This window comes from Phalacrocorax aristotelis, chromosome 11, assembly GCF_949628215.1.
Source record: "Phalacrocorax aristotelis chromosome 11, bGulAri2.1, whole genome shotgun sequence".
NCBI classification, from domain to species: Eukaryota; Metazoa; Chordata; class Aves; order Suliformes; family Phalacrocoracidae; genus Phalacrocorax; species Phalacrocorax aristotelis.
Window position 1 is genome coordinate 14,362,343 of NC_134286.1, and position 21,608 is coordinate 14,383,950.

The following is a 21,608-nucleotide window of genomic DNA, read 5'->3' on the forward strand; positions in this document are numbered from 1 at the left end:
GAGTCACTAATACAAAATTTGGTCATATGGCTGCTTCTCAGTAATACCGTTCTTCAGTTTTAGGGGAAAAATCTTATTACTAGTGCTTAGAGTCCTTTAAATATAAAAATATAAGCAGTTCGGATTTTTTGTCAGTACGGCCCATTTGTTCAAAGCAGAAAGGAGGAAAAACTGGAACATTTCAAAATGGAATGCAGAGGAGTCTCTTACAATCCCACATATCCACTACTTATTCTTCATTAAGCACCTAGGTGTGAAGGAGGGAGATCAAGTCCTTTCCAGTGTAAAATAACAGGAACCCATGTAAGCTAATGCATGCTGCAGTGTTTACAGATGAGAAAACTGTCACCACACAAGATGCAAATGCAGCACAAAATTTTTTTGTCTTCCAAAGTGAATGGAAATTTTGCCTGGTTTTTGTCCCAGCCTTACATATAGAAGGTTTGGTTTTGTTTGGTTTTTCCTTACCGAAATACTCCTTGTTCATTTTAACCAAGAGACTAGACTTCTAGCCTCAATGCAAACCAAGCAAAATGGTTTTTTTTGGTTTCTATAATGGCCATACCTGGGAATTCCATCCCCAGACCATCTTTGCAATGACAGCCTTTACTCCAGAATGCTATGGTCTACAGTACAGGCTGAAAGCAAGAGCTAGTCAAGATGGACAGGGTCAGAGAAGTGAAAGACAACAAAACAAATTGGGTTTGGCAGAAAAACAGAAGCCTCAATTTGTCATTTGCCTAAGCAATAAAGGACAGCAGTGATAACTCATAAGGAAGGCTTGAAAGGCAGATAAATACTGACTGACTGGGAGTGCTGCTGCAGTGTGGGAGAGCTATCAGTCTCAGATTAGCTGGGGAGTTTGCAGACCCCAAGGTGTAACTGAGCAATTTTCTTAATCTTGATGATTTAGGATATATTATCATTGCTGTCTTAACTCATACATCTACAAATGTTCATGATCAGCTTTATCTCCCTTCACACATAAAATCCTTATGTGTGCATTTATTTGTCCTTTGCACCCAGTCCCTTTCACAGGTGGGAATGCATTTCTAAACATGAGCTGTGCTACAGGTCTATTTTTCCCTGATATCCAAAAGCAAATTGGTATGTACTCCATCAGACTAGACAATCATCAATCACAGGTTGTCTGGACATTCATGGAAAGGCTCAGAGACACTAACTGGAATAACTGGAACACTGGTTCTGCACTCCGGTATGAACTTTTAGCCCTAAAGCATGAGATGCAGAAGTATTACATTTCCAGTTAACTGTGCAGTACAAGCAGCAAGCGCTTAAACTGTTACTGTTTTAAGAATAGCTGCTCAACTATGACCCTCCTACAGAAAAGTTTTTGGTCCTCACTCTGAGCATAAAGATTCTCAATACACATGCGACCCTGCAGCAACCTAGTATTATAAATAGAGCGAAATTATGAAGATTGACAAGTAATGTCATCGGCTTCTCACAGTCTCACTGTTACCTTCCTCCCTTTGCATCATCCCCGGCTGTGTTCTCACTAAATTAAAGTCTGACTCTGCTCATGTTCATTGAAAAAAGGCTCTGTTTTGTGAAGCAGTCCTGGATGGCAATACTTTTGTCATAGTCCTCTTTAGTCTTAATTTTTACCTATGTAGAACAGGAGGAGTGCCAGATACCCAGTAAACAGAATCCTGTTCTGAAGCAGACAAAGCCCATAACCAAGCCCCTGTGAAAGAAATTCAGATCTTTCACTAACACATTCTGGGATTCCAGGTAGATTCACACTGCCGCCGTGGCCCCTGTGCTTGGCAAAGCTGAGAAGCAAAGCCCAGACAGTCCCCCAGCTGCAGCTGAACATAATTCAACTATTCCAACTCAGTGCGAAGTCAAAAGGTGAGCATTGAAAGCAACAGCACTGAAAACAGCTGAGCACCCAAATCTAGAAGCCCCTGCAGAAAGTACCTCAAAGCACTTTGAAATACAAGACCCAAACTTCATAATCTTCACCCAAATTCTAAACTGGTGGTTATCAGCTTTGATGACATTACAGCAATTTATGCCAGTTGGGAATCTGCTCCACTGCAGCTACGTGTTTTGTAATTGCCAAGTCAGAATCTGTGATACATTAAGGTTGTTTTGCAGAACTTCTGCTATACTGCTCTCTATGATCCATGATTTTCATTACTCAGTGCCTATGATTTCAACATATGTTTATGGGAACAGCCTGCTATTTATTACACTCAAAGCAGTGCCTCATGCTGCACATCACTGTGACAGGCAGTTAGTTCCCACTGAGTAATTAATTATTAATACATATATTTATTTAAGAACTATTCCTAGTAAAAGTTATAATTATTTTTACTCTAAAAATATAAATAACACAAGCAATTACTGCCATTTTGTTTTTAAAATATTATTTATGCAGCTACTCTGAAAATGACAATGCATCAGGAAAATAATATGTCTTGAGTAAAGCCAAACAGCTACCAATTTCTTGTTCAGGTAGAAAAGCCAGAGTGTGATTCCTGGCCTATTTCAGGAATGAAAGCAAGGACCAACGAGGGGAAAAAGTTGTGTGGGCAACTCCATGTAGAACAGCGGAAAGAGATGTACAAATAAAAACTAAGAAAATTCTGCCGTCTCAAAATCACACTGAATGTACCTCAGTTGCACACAAAACACTCAAGCGCAAGAACAAAGTGGAGCCATCGAGGGAGTCAGCGATGCTGCTGGGCAGCTTGCCAGGCCACGGCAGGAGGGTGCGCAGAGGCAGAACCGAGCTCTCCTCGGAGAGCCAGGGGTGCGGAGCGCGTCTCTCTGTGGGCGCTGCTGGAAGGTGGCAGAAAACTGCTCCTAGGCCTCAGGCTCAAAATCCATTTGAATGCCAAGCGTAGCAACTGAATTTAAAACATTTTGTGCTACAGCAGGCTCGAAGTATAACAGCTGGGGAGGGAGGTTAGGAACCAGCTCCCTCCCTGCTCAGCACCCACTCTCGGCTAAGCATGGCTCATGAAGCAACCTAGCACACGTGGCATGGTGGCAAGAGAAGCCACACAGAAGGACGCAGAGCTCATTTAAACTATGTGAAACAAAGGCAACACAATTTCAGCACAGTTCCAGAGGTCACATTCTCCATCTTTTAACCTAAGTTCTGTAGTAGAACTGGAGAGGAGATTACTATTGATTCAGATGGGTGTAAGTGGATGAAAAATGGGTGCAGATAACTGATTCAAGGTTCTTTAGGTTTTCTTATGACAAGTAGGCTTTTGAAGGAAATTAATAATGTTGATGAAATTTTCCTTCCTTCTGAATCTTTAGCTGGAAAAAGTAGAATTTTTTAAAGATTTCAGGTAAACTAAAATTGCAGGGGAAAATATTTTTATTGAACACTATCTGCAAAACACCCAAAGAACACAATATTTGTACGTCCATAACATGCAAAAAAAAAAAAAATTCATTGCTTTGTCATAATTTTCTTCTTCCAGCACACAAACAAATATATATCTTTTGAAATTTTCTACAAAACAACTGTCATTTTTAATGTCTTTGGTTAGAGGGCAATTTGTAGAGTTACAGCCTTTCAAATGAGCAGATGTTCTGTTTTCCAGGGGGAAATCGTATGGATACTAGAGTAGCTACAGAGGGATGAACTGTTTGTATGTAGGCCTGGCTTCTCTTCAGTGTCTCTGTGCCAGTCTATTCAAGGGCTGAGCTGTAGTGACTAAGAAAGCAAAGATGCCAGACATATACCTCCTCTTTGTTGATGATAAACACCACAGAATAAGGTTGTGTGATAGGAATAGCTTAACTTTTTTGCTTTTGATTTGCCAGCAACATCAACAGCGACTGAGCTGAAATCTGGAAAAAACACAGGATCATCATATTCATGGGAAGGAACCACGATGTGTCTATGAAGCAGTGGAAGCTATTCCTTCTGAACATCTATCTGAACATCTTTACCTTTTATGTATGTAAAACCGAAATAAAATAAAATTAAATGAAGTCAAATGCCTCCCGGCAGATGTTGTACTCTAATTATGTACGGCCTCACTTCTCAGCAATACGTATCCTTTACAAGCACTATTAAACTGACAGCACTTCTGCAGAAGATAGATCTCCTCTGTTACACTATAGCAATGGTGCTTTAAACAACTGCAGAGCAAGTATTTACATCTCCACTGCAAATGTCTGCACGGCTGAAACTACATGCAGAGCTGTTTAAGCACTTGTGAATAGGTGCAAAAATATCTATTGAGAATTTCTAAGCATGATTACACAAGATATCTGTCAAGTCATCTGGAACAATGATCAAAGCATGTCCTGAATTTCAAGAGGTCAATCTTAACTTGATAGATATCAAGGTTACCCTTCTAAATGAATTGTCTAAATAAAGAGACAGAAAGGCTGTCAGCTAAGTTAAGAAAAACACTTTAAATATAAGTGGCTTATTTTCTTTTACTGCAACATGAACAAAATGATGCTGTTTCACTTCTCAAGAGGGAAATCTTTCCCCTTCATTCAGAAATGGTTTGGTGCATCTTAGCTAATGTACACGCTTAACATGGCTCAGCTTTTCTGAATTTCCCCATATGGACATATGAATCAGCACCTCATTGCACCACCTCTCCCTCACTGAGGGGCACAGAGGAAATAAAACTGAAAACGTTGTCCAAAAAGTGGATGTTTGCTAAGGTCTTGCACTGCAAACTACCTAGAATGTCCTTCCCTCCCTCATGTATCACCAAAATTTGTATAATCCCACGCATCTGGGAGCCAAACTCAGCAGGGGAATTCCAGTGGACTTTAAAATAAGGATTATGAAATAATACCATCACACAATATCCTCCCTTAGTTCATATTTAAATATATTTTACATTCATTTTCTTCTTTCCATCACAAGGATTAAAAAAGTTAGATACCTCCAGCTAGCTCAAAAAGTAAACCATATGTGCTGGCTTTGTCTGGGATAGAGTTATTTTTCTTCATAGTAGCTGGTATGGGGCTGAGTTTTGGATTTGTGCTAAAAATAGTTTTGATAACACAGGGATGTTTTCATTATTGCTGAGCGGGGCTTGCACAGAGCCAAGGCCTCTCCTGCCCCTCACCCCACCCCACCAGCGAGGGGGCTGGGGGTCACAAGGAGCTGGGAGGGGACACGGCTGGGACAGCTGACCCCAACTGACCCAAGGGATATTGCACACCATACCACGTCATGCTCAGCATATAGAGCTGGGGGAAGAAGAAGGAAGGGGGCGTTGTTTGGAGTGATGGCGTTTGTCTTCCCAAGTCACTGTTACACGTCATGGAGCCCTGCTTTCCTGGGGATGGCTGAGCACCTGCCTGCCCATGGGAAGGAGTGAGTTAATTCCTTGTTTTGCTTTACTTGCATGCATGGCTTTTGCTTTCCCTATTTACTGTCTTAATCTCCACCTATGAGTTTTCTGACTTTTACTCTTCCAATTCTCTTCCCCATCCCACCGAGGGGGAGTGAGTAAGCGGCTGTGTGGGGCTTAGCTGTCAGCTGGAGTTAAACCATGACACTATGAGTCAAGAATCAAAGCAGAACATAACCTCAACAAACTCCAGCAGCATTTGACAGTGCTCACCTGACTTGGTTAGGAGCCTTTATCTTAAAAACACTGCAGGTTTCAAATTGCCTAGGAAATCTGACTCATCTTTAAGTAACTTTAGCTATCAATTATCTTTGAAAAATCACAGTTACCAACTGTGATTAAGCTACTACTTAAATAAAAAACAAGTCAATATGGGCCAAGTGCTACTCTAAGCTCATATTCACTCATTGTTGAAAGCTCCTTTAATATTTCTCTAGTTCATCTTTCTTCTGCTGCTGGTATCTCACAGAAATCATCCTGCCATTGTTGAAAGGTCAAGTTCATTTTAGGAAACTCAAGATGCAAGCAGCTACAGGTTCCCCTGCTGATGTGCACGCCTTTCTTCGGTTCTCCTTTAAAAAAATATTATTCTATAAAAGTGAAATAAAATTGCTAGTGACTCTAAAATTACTAGCTTCATATGATGCTGTAGTGTGCATGTTCTCTACCTATGGTGTGCCACAGAAGAAGAAAGAATAATTATATACTTCAGCTCTGATGAGTTCCTGCTGCAAAGTGTGTCTTTAATTCCAGAAAGTCAATAAATTCCAACTTTTATTATTGATTTTTCTTTTTTCCCCAAGAGCCATTTCACCACATGGGAAAATAGATATTATGCCATATTTATTTCTTATTCAGCTTCCATCACTTCTGAAAGGAAGACATTTTTTCCCTTTGCCTACAATAAACACAGCATTTTAAAACAACTTTGTAGGCATTTCAAAAGCACCATTCTTCAAATGCCTTTTGAGCAGTTCCATTTTCATAGTCACCTTGGACAAATAATGCCAAGCCAAATGTTTTTAGTACTTTGAGTAAATTAAAACCGAATTATTTAGGAGAGCTCAGGAGGAAGGAAACAGGAATTCATTAATTAATTTTGACTTAACTGATTTATGAGTGGTTAAATCAAATGACAGCAGCTTGGAGCCACAGGCTACCAGCTGAGCTAGATATAACAGGAAGAAGCTGAATCAAAAACGTTGAAGCAGCAAAATAAAATGCAGCCAGTGGCACTCTAGGGCAGAGTCCCTGTACATGACAAACACTATTTGTGACCCAAGGTTGTAAGCTTTCAAGCCAGCACTAAGCAGAAGATGTAAATGCATGTTTGAAGGGTGCATACCCATAAATCCAATGCAATCAGGCACCAGCTAGGAGACTCCGCTCGTCTACCTGGGTGCTGTGCAGGTGCTTGTCACTCCAGCAAGTTCAGTGAACAGGAAAGAGCTGTGAATGCGGATATCCAAATGGTGTGTTTGCTTTTTGCCCTTAGAACTTGACAATCCGCCAGGTAAGTGAACAAACATTACTTTTCCAAACTTAGTAGGTTTACCAACCTCAGATCATAATTCCAAAAATTAACTGGAGAAAATAAATGAAAGACATAAAGGGTCTAAATTTTCATACACAATGAAGATTAGAAATATTGCATCATTTGTCAGCATGGACTTTCAACCTTTCAAGCATTTCTTCTTGCCTGTTACTTGCAGGTTAATCATTTAGGTTTATTTCTCAAAAAACATTTATAATATGATAATTTTTTTTATTATTCATAATGAAAATAAAGTTCAGACTCTTTCTGGACGCATCAGAGGAATGATGAAAACATTTCAAATAGAGGTTTTGGGAGAACACTTCAATCCCTTTCTCAAAAATAACCCCACAGCAATAACCTGAGGTATCCAGGAGCCATTTGACTAAAGTGCGATTCATCAGCCTAAGTAAGGTCTTATGAACCTTAAAAAGAATTGCTTTCTGAGTAGAGAAGAATACAAGAAAATTACAATTGGTCTATTCTTTCCCCTGAAAAATCCTTCTGACTTAATGACAATTTTCATAAGAACGCTTACAGATTTAATTTGTCATGATAGTTCCCAATAGTCAAAGTGTTCAGTGGTAGGGGAGGAAGAAATTTTGTGTACCTTGATCTAAAAAAAAACCAAAAAAAAAACCACCACAAAAACAAACCAAAACCTTCCATAAAAGAAAAAAATGGGTGCTGATACAGGAACTTGCTTTTTAGAATTCTCCAGAGAAAAATAAAATACATGCAGTTCCCCAATCAATTATGTTAAGTCAGGTAGAACTGAAGTATTCATAGTCCTGCCTGAAAACAATGCAATTCTCCGCTTAACTTTGCTCATGTGATTTCTACTTATAGCAGCAGTGCAAAGAACATCACCTACCACCAATGAGCCAGAGTATTACCACAGGACTTGAGAATTTTAACGGCTTTCTAGTACGTGCCACTCTCCCATTAGATACAGAGTGTAGAAGGGGGACAGAAGGTTAAATCTAGCAGCAGTAATGTGAAAAAACAGCACCATTGCTTAAAGCAGCTCTTTACACACAATTCACTATCAGAGATGAGAGTTTGAAAAGAGTTTTTTACATTTCTTTTTTAACATTTCTTCTCTGAATGTTGGTCACCACTCAAACATTAGGTAACCACTAAATACAGAGCTTATTTAAGGTTGCTAAATGGTGAGCTCCTTATTAATAATAGTAAATACATAGAATGGACAGGTAGGACCTTTCTTTAAAGTTGTGATCACCCCTTTAATGTCATGGGGAAAAAAATATAAACATGATCCAGTAAGGTAGGAGGTACTTAATGAGAAGAATGAAGTCTAACATTTAAATATGCTTATCAGATGCAGACAATGTGTTCAGAAAATCTTAAGCTTTCAGCTCTGAGAATTAGCTATGCTTTAATAGCATTCAGGGAAACAATGAGCCAATGTAGAAGCTGTCTGTTGAGTCACTGAACGTTGATTCAGTCTGAATGCGTTCACGGCAATGTACTGAGCTACCGGTTGGGAATGAGTGGGAGTTCATTAACATACAGAGAAAGAAACAAGCATGCTGGTGCATAGTATCATCTGTTTCACAGCTTCATATTTTACCTATAGGAATTGTGGCAAATGAATAACTTTTGGGGGACCTTAGCAACAATCAGCAGTCACACTCTGCCTACAAAGAAAAGAGCAAATTGGTTTAAAATCACTTCTTAGCATATGTAGTGAAAACCATTACATGCTGTCAACATGTTCAAGTCATTGTGCTAATGAGATGAGACAGGTTGTGTGACAAAGCAAGCAGCATGTTTCTCAGCGGTGAGAAGTAATGAGTCCGTTGACCAGTACAGAGAACCTGAATCCTTGGCTGTTTTCAAATTAGGCACTCCCCCCATTTGGCAAGGTGCTCATCTCTGTATTTAAGCTTTCTGTTATATTTTAGGTTTGTGGGGGTTTTTTAATCTGTCTGTCTGAAGCAGGAGGGCATATTCTTTCCAACAGTTGGGGCAGAGATCACATGTGCTCATCGACACGAGTGGGTCAGAAATACCTAGCTAGGCTTTGTAGGTCAGTCACCTTATACGAAAGAGTGTCGATGATGATCTTGTGCCTGTTTGATCAACCATCTTAGCTATATTCTCTATTATGAAACAGCTTGCTTTGATAAAGAAAGCAGCCAACCAAACTTCGTAGGCAAGCAAAAAAAGTAAATGTCCTTGAAGACTGTGCCCCTTTCATGCTGTGATTAATTAAGCAATTAAAAGTATGATTGGTCTTTTTAAAGATGCCATAAGATATGGCAACTTCCCGTTATCCAGAATAAATTACAAAAATATCTTTGGTCCTTTTATAAAGGACTAGAGCTGCAGGACAAAATGTTACATGCCTCAGAAATTAGAGTTTTCTGTTCTCAAATATCACTGCAAAGCAGCATGAGTCAGATGGACATGACAAAGATCTGATCGTAAATATTTTGACTACTTCTATCTTGCATCAGCAACCCATGTTGCTAGATGAATATACTGCAACACTAATGATTTTAGCCCTTCAACATGGAGCTGTGCTCCTGCAAACTCTGGTGTCTTCTCGTCAGCAAAACCTACATGAAAGTCAACAGGAAACTTCTCACTCATGTAAGCTTATGACTTCAAATCTGGTTAAATGTAGGAGAGAACCAGACAAGACAAAAGCTAAGAAACTAGTATAAAACTAAGAAAAAAAATAAGACTTTTCACACATAGCAAATTTTCTTTAAACTAATAGACTGAATACCTCTCAGATATTCTCTCAGCTTTTGAAAAGATAACCCAAATCTCCTGTCACTTCACTATTAAACAAAGGCTCAGCAACCTTCACCTGACTTGAGAGGATTTAGGCTTATAACAGGAAAATCAAACCCTAGTACTTTGTCCTGGCGGCTCTTGAGATATTTTGAAATTGTGACTTATTCCTCAGACCAAGCAGAAACACAATTCTGTCAAGCTATCTTTGGCCACTGATAGATAGGCTGAAGTATTTCAAGCTTTCTAAGTCACGCTTTTCTCACTACTATCTGTTGCAATGACAGTATATCTCTAGCATATCTTTCAACAAAGAGGACTATAATGAGAACAAAAGAGATGGAGTAATATGATGAACAATTTAAACAAAATTTCATGTCACTCCTAGTTAGTTCCCTATGCTTACTGCAACTTCGAGAGAGAAATCACTTATTCATGAGGAAGTTCATATTTATTACTTCGCCAGCTGATTTAGTTATGTCCCACTAGTGCTTTGAAAATGCTAATTAATAAATTTACTTTGGGAAAAAAAAATTGTTGTCCTCATTCTGGCTTCCTACATAGTTTGGCAACAATCACTATTTCAGATAAGGCACGACTGTTTGCAAACACTATGATGAGGAAGCACAGACTGCAAAAAATCTTCACAATCTATTGCTTTATCATCTTATTCCACAATATGCTTTAAACAGTAAGTGATTTACACACTGAAAATCAATTATGAAGAAGCAAAAAAAATAATAGCACAAGTCATTTACACAAAAAAAGCAGTGGCACATATTTGGAATGAACACAATTAATCCATACAACCCACTTAAGCCAAAAATGTCATGCAACAAATTGACTGACCATTTTTAAGGTAGGTGGTAGCATATTAACAATATGGATGTGCCAGGTTTACTGGAAACAATTCACTTACCTCATAACAAGTGCTACTCTAGCCAGACCATCACTTAACATGTCAAACATCTGTAACTATCTGATGCATTTAAAGGCTTAGGAAAAGTGGAACAGATTCCACAGAGTGGAATAATCAATTTTCAGGGGCAGAGAAGCATTCACTGTGGGCAACATTTTGTAGTCCTTATGGAAATGCATAGTTTTTCTATAGCTGCTTGTACGGAAGCATATTTAGAACCTGTCTGAATGTACATAACAGGATTATTGCTTAAAAGTCCGCAGGAAGTCATAGCACAATACAGAGAAAACTTCACAAATACAAAACTAGCATTTCCAGCTTGCTGCATCCTTCATGCAACACATTACAAAGTCCCAACACCAACACTGATCCTTCAGCTTCACCTAGACCATTACAAGTCTCTGGATTTTTTTCTCTCGCAAGAGTGGCAGTAGCATCTATTTCCTGGTCCTTGCACCCCTTAACAGCAAATATTCATCTTTCCTATTAAAAACATAACACGTTTCATCTCTCCACCCTGCAATACTCTATCACCACAAGAGACAGTTATCTGAAATTGCTGTAGAATAAATGACAGCTTTCTTGGCTCTTTTGTTACTCTGTCACAGTAAAAGAGAGCCAGTCCTGTGAGTATGGCTGAAGACCATATAGTTCTATTCTGCATACAGAGCTGGGAATCAGTATGCAATTAAAACCATCTAAAGTTTGCTGGATCGTTTCAATACAGAATGACTAAAATACAAATAGAAAATAGAAAATGTTCTGTTCAGCATTTTAATACAAATCACAACCCAAATTAGTTCATTAAATGCAAGCTGCGAAACTTAACTCTGATCTGTAAGTCACGAGAGAAAAGCATAGTAAAGAAAAGCTGTGATAAACAACTAGATTTTCTAGTTTTCTCTCCTTAGAGCTCTCTCAGAAGAGATCCCACCGTTCCTTTGGAAGTTCTTTTCTTCTTAACACCTACTCCATGGATCTGTTCCCAACCATAGGTAAAAGGACAAGTTTTCATTAGGGTGCAGTTAGGCATGCAACTCCATTACTATTAACAATGTAATGAAGAATAATAAGGCAGAAATAAGAACATTAACATTTTTTGAGGTAACAGATCATTCTTAATGGAAACTGTGTGCCTTAATTCCCTATACATGGTAATACAAATGTAGCTCATTTTGTCAGTTCATGAGGAGAAAAAGGACAAACCTAAAAAAAAAAAGACACTCCATCCCACCCTGCCCACAGCGAACCACAGCAAGAATGAAATGTTGGCCTTCTGAATCTCAGTGGGAACTTTCCTTTTACTTCACTTGGGGAAAACTTCACCTCATGGCTACTCATCTACTGATTTTAACTATTTTAGTAAGTACAGATTAACATAAACATCCCTACTGTCTGGAAACATGCCAGAAATGTGAAAGTAATCTTGGTCATAGCTAAAATAAGACTTAATCCAATATTAAATGAAGAGCATGAGCATTTTTCTATTAACTTCAGGAGGTTTTGGATGGAGTCCATTTGGAGACTGCACACTGAGGAGGATTTCTATGCTAACCACAGTGTTCTCTTTGCCAGAGAAGGAAGAAGATGTATTTAAAATAATAGCATTTTATCAATTTGAGAACAAAATATCTGGTCTCCTGCTCTGGAGTTGAGAGGAAAACTTAATTTTCTTTACTATAACTAAACTTGTTAGTTGTTACAAAAAAAGCCCACCAAAACCTGGAACCACGAACACCATCCAACACATACATTGTTATTATTATTAAAACAGGGAAGTTATTTTCATTGTAATGTATATCTTAGTTTATGCATTTACCATCTTTCCTACTGCAAAAGGTACAAATTCACAGCAGCTGCTATGAACCACAAGCTGACAACCTACCTAGAAAGCTGACAAAACATTTGATTAGTTGTGCCTGGCGATAGAGATGGGCATTCATCCAACAAAATTAAACAAAGCACCTTCAGTCCAACCCTATGAGAGGTTTTTTGTGTGAACTCCAGCTGACCTCACAAAAAGCTTGATATACAAGAAAATTTAGGAAAACAGAATTATAGGAGATTATATGCTGGATTAGACCAATGGTCATAGATTTAACTGAGCGTCAGTGACAGAGGTCAGTAATAAAACTTATAAAATCAGAATAAAACCAATACGATAGAATCCTATGTCTGCAGGTAATGTCATGCAAATTAGTTGAAGGCTGGCTTGTTACAGGAAGTATGAGGGCTTTTAGCAGCTTTGTACCACGTCCTCTTTCATAATTCCAATTTCTATGGCTGCACAATTCTATTCTTGCTCTTCCTATAAGTGGGAAATCCCTCTCTTGAGTAGTGCCACGCACTTGGCTTCTGTAGTTGGAAACTACCTGTGTAAGGCTTATATAGAAAGCACAGGGGCCTAGTACTCCCGCTGCAACAAATATTTTCAAATCTATGCCAAAAAAAGAATTACACAGCTAACAAAAGTGCATGTGGTGCTACTTATTAACATTGCTTTGGTTTTTATTGTTTATTTTGCTTTCATCTAGTTTGCTTTGGCAAACTCACTTGTTACTCTTCCCTTCATTCACATACATAGCATGCTGAACATATTCTGAAATGGCTTTTCTTCATACCTTTATTTCATGGCAAGACATCAACTGGTTTATTAAAAAGCTTCCATTTCAGGACAAATATCAGAAAATACTGTGGAAAATAAGTATGTGTCAATGTCAATATGATTTTTTTAAGGTATTAAATATCTGGGTTTTTTCTCCTTATGCACTTTTTATTGCTGCCATGGTGCTGAGGAATGCTAAATTGCCCTCTTAGACTGCTATGAAAGCTGGAATCCGGCATCTCACAGCTTTCCTCTTGAGCTGTAGACCTCTAAAATGTGAAGGATAGATTCTCTGTCTATTTTTCCATCTCTGCTGGAGACATGAGAGAAGATTTCTACCATACAGCTGTGGATCACTTTGAAGATCCCTCTGGCACATAGACTGCTGCATTTCAGTGTTTTTTCTTGGGAAGTATTCCTGTTACGTTCTCCATCTATCAATGCCTGTCCTCTCCTTTATTTTTATACTTTTTTTCTTTTTAATAAAAAGTAAAAGGTGAAGTCATCCATGACACACACTCTTCAGAACATAAAAGAACAACCCTCCCTTGCTTCAACTTTAGTTGTAGGAGTGCTGCATGTATATCTTGCACAATACTGAAGTGAGAAAATTACTGCTGTATTATATAAAGTGTGGTTAGGCAAAATCAGTCTGGATTCACCTCTTCAAAAAAAAAGGGCTTCTTAAATTGCTGTTACTGCTATCACTTCACAGGTCTGATTGCGCAAGGATAATATCTCTTTAGCTGTATCAGTACTTAGCTCAGAAGCAACACCCCAAGTGTTTTTCCGTATTTTTTCTACTTTTTTTCTGATGGTACTTAATTGCCAAAGTATTAGGTTGTTCAAGCTACTGAAACAGTAAATCATTGCGACAAGGGAAACCTATGACTCATTCACAGAGATTCAAGTTCTGTTTGTCTCAACATGGACAGCCACCTCAATTTCTCTTGGCCTAGAGCCAGGATGACTTCATATAGGTAAGTAAAAATAGAGCTGGTTTTACTACATGTGTTTACAGTAAAATAGCAATGGCTCAGGTAAGACACTGGTTCAGCAACAGCCACAAACTACAGGATTACCCTTTCAGGAAGACAACAAAATAATGTTCAGTCACTGTGTATGAGGTGGCTGTACTCCCGTACATTCCTCCATGGTGTGCCGGCCCTACCACATACTTTAACGTACTTCAGCAGTGGTTCAGCTCAAAGACTGGCAGGCTGCTCTGCCTGGGGGGTCTAGGCAAGGCTATCATTATAGCTGGAAGACCCACAGAGGTTGTAACAGCAATACTTCCCTCTCTCAAGACTGGCAGTAAAGTGACTAGTATGAAAAAGAAAAGGCAGCTTGAATCTTTAGGAGATGATAGTAAAATGAAAACAAAAGCCCCACAATCCTCTGCCCTTCTAAACCCAGTCAGTTTACCACTTCCAAATCCAGTCATAAGCCAGATCTCAGACTATGCAGAGATGCTCACCAGGCTCTGCTTCCAATGGATTGTCCTGGCACGGCTAGTATCAAAATGGGCAGAGCACTCCCTGTGAGGTCCCAAGGACAGTTGGCATTTGATGAAAATAAGTTGTTGGGGGTTGTTTGGTTTGGTTTTTTTTTTTTTTCTAGGAGGGTATGTGTGTAAGTATAAATGCATAAATACACATGTCAGTACATATACATACATGCATGTATATCCTTTGAAATCACCAGATCAATTTTATAGCCTTTCTACTTTAAGTCATAATTTTGGCCAACTGATCTGGTGAAATATGGCCTAGAGGTCTCCCATCCCCAAGATTTCTGACATGTTCTTTGAAGACCGCTCTCTTTGCTCCCATGTCATCTCTTGGTTTGACAGGATGAGAACATGTGCCTTGGAAACCACTTTGTCAAATCCCTTCCAATCTTTTGGTTCCATTTCACTCCAGTGGTTTGTCACAATATATTAATTCTTTCTAACCAGTCTGAAAAATACTTTTCACTAACTCTGCTGGCAACACATAGTTTTTCGCAGCTTCTCACAGCTGTAGTTTAAATCATAAAGTGCCAGGTACCTGACAGGCAGCTATGGTGCCAGAGACACATGAATGTACACAGTGAGGCAGTACACAAAAAAGCTAAATTTATGAGTTTTGGACACTGTGTTTGGACTTTCAGTGTGGGTGGTCTTTTCTACTGCCTTTGGTAACATGGAGAAATACTACCCAGCATAAGTATGTGTCTAAGCTCACTCTTGTATGATATATCCTTCTAAATGATTTAGTCCCTGCTTGGAAAACTATCTGGTTCTAAATTCTTTAGAGTAAGGAGTCTGCTTGCCAGAGGGGAAAAAACAATGTGCAAACTGAAGGAAACACTAAGCTATGCAATACCCCCATTGTGCTATGCAAAGTAAAAATTAGTTTTCTTAAAGACACAAGTATGCCTCCTTTATTCCTTAGTAGGAGTCTCAGGCAAAGCACTAAGAGCAAACTCAGATCTTCCCTCACCCGTGCAAAAGTCTGAATTGTTTCTGACATGGACCATGGGGTTACCACTACACTGGACACTGAGCTCTAGATCCAGGGCTAGGATATAATGTACATTATCATTACAGAGCATAAACAAGGTATCATATTAATTATGTAAAATGTGTTAGTTTGTCCTTGTTACGCATAGACTTCTTGTTCTATTTGCCAAGCCATTACAGCTGTAAATCTCCACTATGCCTCATAACATTCACTTATCAATGGTAGAGTCATTAAGCACATAAAATGCTTCACATGGTCTCAACCTCCTCCTTCTCCTTCTTTCCTTGAGAAAACATGCAACTTCCATTCCAAACTTGATTTACTGCTTGCAGCCTGCTTTCTAATAAGCCTGTGACAAACTGCGGAGCATTTCTGTTTAATTTTGTTTGTCTCATGATTCACAGTAATGTTTCAAAACCTGTTGCCTAACTATGTGGAAGTCAGTGATCAGAGCCTTACATAAAGGTAAGGGCAGATGCAACACCCTGAGAAAGGAGGGACAATAGTGGATTGGACTGCAATCTGTAGCCATTGCACATGACCCAGGTAGGGTGGGTCTTGCCCCTTACTGGACATATCCAGTCAATGACAGAGGCACATGTGCTTGCACTAGGCCATGTGTACAGGGGAAGACAGTGGTAGAATGAGAAATTACAGCTAAGAGAAAGCACGCACTTTCTAGGCTGCTGCTGTGTGGCATTGGCAGCTTCTCCCCTGCTCTGATCACCCACAGAGCCAACAGAGAGTCAGTGGCTCAGCAGCTGCCACTGGCAGGTAGGGATGAAGAGCTGAAATTATGAAATTGAGCTAGGGATGGCTGATTTGCAGCACTATACCAAGGGAGCAGAAGGCCAGGGATAACTGGGGAATGAAAGAACATGTTGCCCCCTCTTATAATTTTATTACTATGTAAAACACTGAGCAAACTGGACATACTAAAAAAGAAATCTCATCTTTCTGCCATTTTAATATTTGAAAAGGTGCCTGATTATCATTCTTTAAGCTAAGGTAGCCCTATGGTCACCAGTCATAATAAAGGCTGTATTGCACTGGGGCAGTAAACTCGTACTGTAGAAGACGATCCTTATCCCAAAAGGATTTGAAGCATGCAATGACAATTTAACTAGGCTGATGGAACAGTATCCATTTTCATTACAAACAGCTTCCCTTAAAATTATACACGCACACACACACACACATGTATACATATAAAAATAAAAAAAGTAGGGGTGATCAATATTGAAGCTCTCATTGTTTCAACATTTGCTTTCAGACTGTGATGCCAAAAACCAAAATCAGTCTCAAGGTGTACACTTTACAGTAAAGCAAAGCTGTATGCTCCATAAAATTGCAAGGATAATCAAAACACTTCATTTACAAGCAATATATAACATGCATGTTTTTCCATACTCTGATGAAAGAGGCTGGGTTTTGTCTTTTCTTCATTTTCTTCAGAATAAGACATAATTTCTGGCTGGAACCTTCAAGCATGTGCAGCAAAGATCCCTGCTAACATAGATTCTGACTTATATTCTCCAGTGATAGCTGTCATGGGTTTTCCAGACGATTAAACCTGTGTTACTTTGCACGTAGAGTAAAATGCACTTGTTTTTAAGTACAGAGTGGGAATATGGTAATTTTAAATATGAAACCAATTCACACTTTCCAGTTTGCCACCGTGCCATGAAAGAATCATTCTACTTTGTCTTCATGATAGCTTTAGTGACTTTCATATCAAACCAGGGTTTATGCAGGGCTGAAATATTGGGAACTCTGGAGAGATTACTCCTGTAACAACAGGTTATTCTGAGACCTAGACTTTAGGTATGGAAGCAGAATAAAATAATTAAGGACTTACTTCCAGCACAACCTCCCTTGAAGAGACAATCCAGGTTCACCACGAGAAAAACTGACCAGTTATTCAAGATTAAATCCTTCCATATGTCCTATTCAAGAGTGCAAATAATCCAACCATCATTTAGCTGCTTCCTCAGAATACAGGATTAAGAAGACTTCAGGTATTATGGATCCTGAATTGTTTTACAAGACACAGGCAGGTATGAGCACCTTTATTTGAAAGAAGTGCTTGAAACACAGAAAGTTTAGGTGACATATAACTCAGATGAAATCATAGCAGAAATGAGAAAAAATTGCCTGCCTCTAGCACCCACTGCTCTATGGATGCCTACGCTGCTCAGATGAAACCCTATCACCTCTTTCTATGTACACATGACAAACTTGGACCAATATAAAGCTGCCAGAGCACCTGGCATGCTTTGCTCTGTAATAAGTGCCCTATTCCTGCAGGGCAGCCTGTGTAATTACTGCTTAAGAGCAGCTTTTTTGCTGAGGGTTGACATTTGTAAGAAAAGTCATAGCTGCCAAAGGAAGAGTAACGATGCAGCCCTGTGGTAAACATAATGAACAAAAAAAATGAGGGAGAAGGGGAAGAAGCTGGCTATTGCTTCCAGATCTGCAGTTTCCCTGGGGTTCAGACAGATTATTCATTACAAATATTTACCTGGCAAGTGCTGGCATTTTTCTTTAAGATCTATATTGCTTGAGAATATTACTGACACAGAACGTATTTTTTTTCAACGTAAAATATTGATTTTTCAGGTAAACTTGCCAGTGTGAAGGCTAAAATGGAAAAGGGGAGTTACAGACAAATCTTCCCAGGTCCTTCATTTTTTTGATATAAAATATAACACACTAAACCAATCTTTTTAGGCCAGGCTACTCTTTCATTTTTCTCTGACTAGAAATTAGATTAATTTTCTCAGACAACAGAAGAATGGAGGAATAGTGCTGCTTTTAACAGAAAAAGCAGAAAAATTTCTCCGACTCTGAGGTTTGACAAATCTTACAGACTGTCAGGAAGACAATCTTCCTGAGAGGTTTGGTCTACTCAGATTAAATTCTATAATCACATACTTCTCTGAAATTTGGACTTGTGCTCCTCCATTTCTAAAGCTGCTATGTAAAGTTATATTTTACTTTTGGAAATAACAAGAGCAGGAAATTTGTTTCATAAGGGAAGGTATTTGGCTAGATATTTCACAGGAAGTAATCCAGTTGAATATTTTACTTAGCAATGATTTTCCATTCTGGCAGCCTGTAGGATGGAATCTATTCCATTATACTGAGAGCAGGTTAAGATAATCCACCAATAAAACCTACCCACATTCAAGGCCCACATTTATACACACACATATTCCTATGTTTACGCTTTGTTCATACTAAGTAGTTCATTGGCTTTCAGCAGACCTTCCTGTATCATGACCTTGACTAATCAAGGGGTCCTAGATCCGATATCAGTGCATAATTTGGTGATTTGCACATAACAACAGAAATTATCATTCTGAATGGACTGGGGAACAGCTGTATGTGCTGTGGTAGCACATCATGTTCTTAACTCTGGGGCACAACCCCACATAGGTAATTCCACAAGTTCTCAGCTGAAAAGTAACTAGTAGACTTGACCATGCAACATTCAGTTGAAAATATATGAGATACAACATAACAGATCAGTTGCTGATATTGTTCAGTTTCTCCAAAGCTGGAACCAAGATGAGTAGAGAACAGATGGGGGTTTTTTTGAGCCAAAACAGGTAAAATTTTCAAAGAAAACAACAAGGACACACAGTGAAAGAAAAATTTCTACAAAAGTGAAAGAAATTTTCATACATAGGACTTCTGCAGCTGATGAATCATTTTCTAATCTTGTATATACCAACGTTCAAACCCACCCATGTACGTTGTTACATACATTCAGAGAAGATACTGACCATGCTGCTGAGGTGCATGACAATGACAAATCAGACCTATGGCTGGAGTATGTTTGAAAGCAGACAGATAATAGAGAAGAATAGCAGTAAGTTGCAATAAGTTCCAGCAGCAGCCTTGTCAGACTCATGCTGTTTCCTTTTATTCCAATATATTGCTAAAACTCCTTTCAGGAAGTATATAAACATAAACATAAAATTACTTTGAGCTGTTGCATCCTGATCAGAGACAGCTAGCAAGAGCTCCCAAAGCTCAGAAGCTGTGCATGATAAGAGGGGTGGAGAAGAGAAAAAGTTTCTGTTCATTTATGTTTCCTTCAAGCAGAATGGAGCTCTTCTGTGAGCATGATCTGGTGGAAACTTAATCTGTCTTGATTTGATTACTCCTTTGATTTCACAATGGGTGGGACCCTCCTGTCAGTAAAGTCAACAGGAATTTCCACTGTGACAGTAATGGGCTTTATCCTGTTCATTTGAGATCCTTTCTTTAAATCAGGACGTGTCCCACTTTTTATTAAACAAAATTACTACTGCCTTTTTTTTTTAAATAGGTGTTCCACAAAATAGCTTCAGTCTCATTGATTCCAACTGCTAAGTACTGACATATTTGCAAAAATAGTGCATAGTTGACAGACAGGCAAATTATTTAATTTTCTTCTCATCAAAATGTAGGAAGATTCTAATCCCTTCATTGAAACAGCAGAGACAATGGACTCAATTTCCTTTTACAGATTGGGTGGTATTTTTCCCTAAATGCTCCACACACGTTCATTTGTTCTAATATTCTTGCAATGCATACCTGACAACCTTTTTGGCCCCCCTTCAATGGCAGAAATAACAGAGGATTAGTACTACAGTCTTACTTTTGCTGCCTTGTCTTCTCTTCAGAACCATCAGCATAGGTGACTTGCACTGTACTGGCTAACAAGTTATGCCACCAACCGCACTCTGCAGAAATAAAAGCTTTTGGTAACTTTAGATCTGTGATAAAATTCTTCTCTCTTCCGACACTTTTCCAAGCTAATAGTACTGCCATTTTAGAGATTAAAAGTTTTACAGTTCTGCAATCAAATCCAAGGTGAAAGATCAGCAGTAAAATATCAGATTTCTCCTCAGCTTGGTAGATTCAGTGTTGCAATACAGTCAGCTGTCATATAGTAGCTGCTTGTACTTAAAGCTCCCAGGTACCCTCCAGCTCCTGGTTCCTGTAAATAAAGGTGTGGTAAGACAAAAAACCCAAACCAAATATATGGCACGTCTAGTTCTGTCTGATCTTTATTTCAGAGCAGTTTGTATTTCATAGAATCACAGAATGGTTTGGGTTGGAAGGGACCATTAGAGGCCATCTAGTCCAGCCCCCCTGCAGTGAGCAGGGACATCTTCAACTAGAGCAGGTTGCTCAGAGCCCCGTCCAGCCTGGCCTTGAATGTTTCCAGGGATGGAGCCTCCAAAACCTTTCCAAACAACCTGTGCCAGTGTTTCACCACCCTCTTTGTAAAAAATTTCTTCCTTTTAGCTGGTCTAATTCTATCATCTTTTAGCTTAGAACCAATATCCCTTGTCCTATCACGACAGACCTTGCTATTTCCCAAGATACTTCCTAGGATATATTCCCAAGATATGCTAGATATCAGGCTATCAAAGGATATTTTTATTAGTTTTTGGATTTCAGCATTACTTGGTTATTCCTTACATTAAATATAGCGCACATTTTTACTCAAGACATCAACCTTCATCTATATTCCATTTGTGTTTTGGCAAGGCTAGGGATATTACTTTCTCTTACTTTTGTGCTTGATTATTAGACTTACATGACTTACCTGATATTTATCAGCAAAGCTGAAGATGCTACTCTGCCTTTTGTTAGGCATCTGCATTACTGTTTTATGTGCTGGCTTACAGGTAATAGAATTACATTAAGACTCCAGCACTGTTTATTGTATTTGATCAAATTTGTCTGCAAATGGAAATATTACATTCAAGCTGCATTAAAATAAATCATCTCCAGAGATCTGCAGATAGTATATTACTCATGGGGAAGATTTCTGTGCATATTAATAGTTACTCTGTTCTTCCAGGTACTCATTTTACTTAATAACTTTCAATACATGTAATATCTC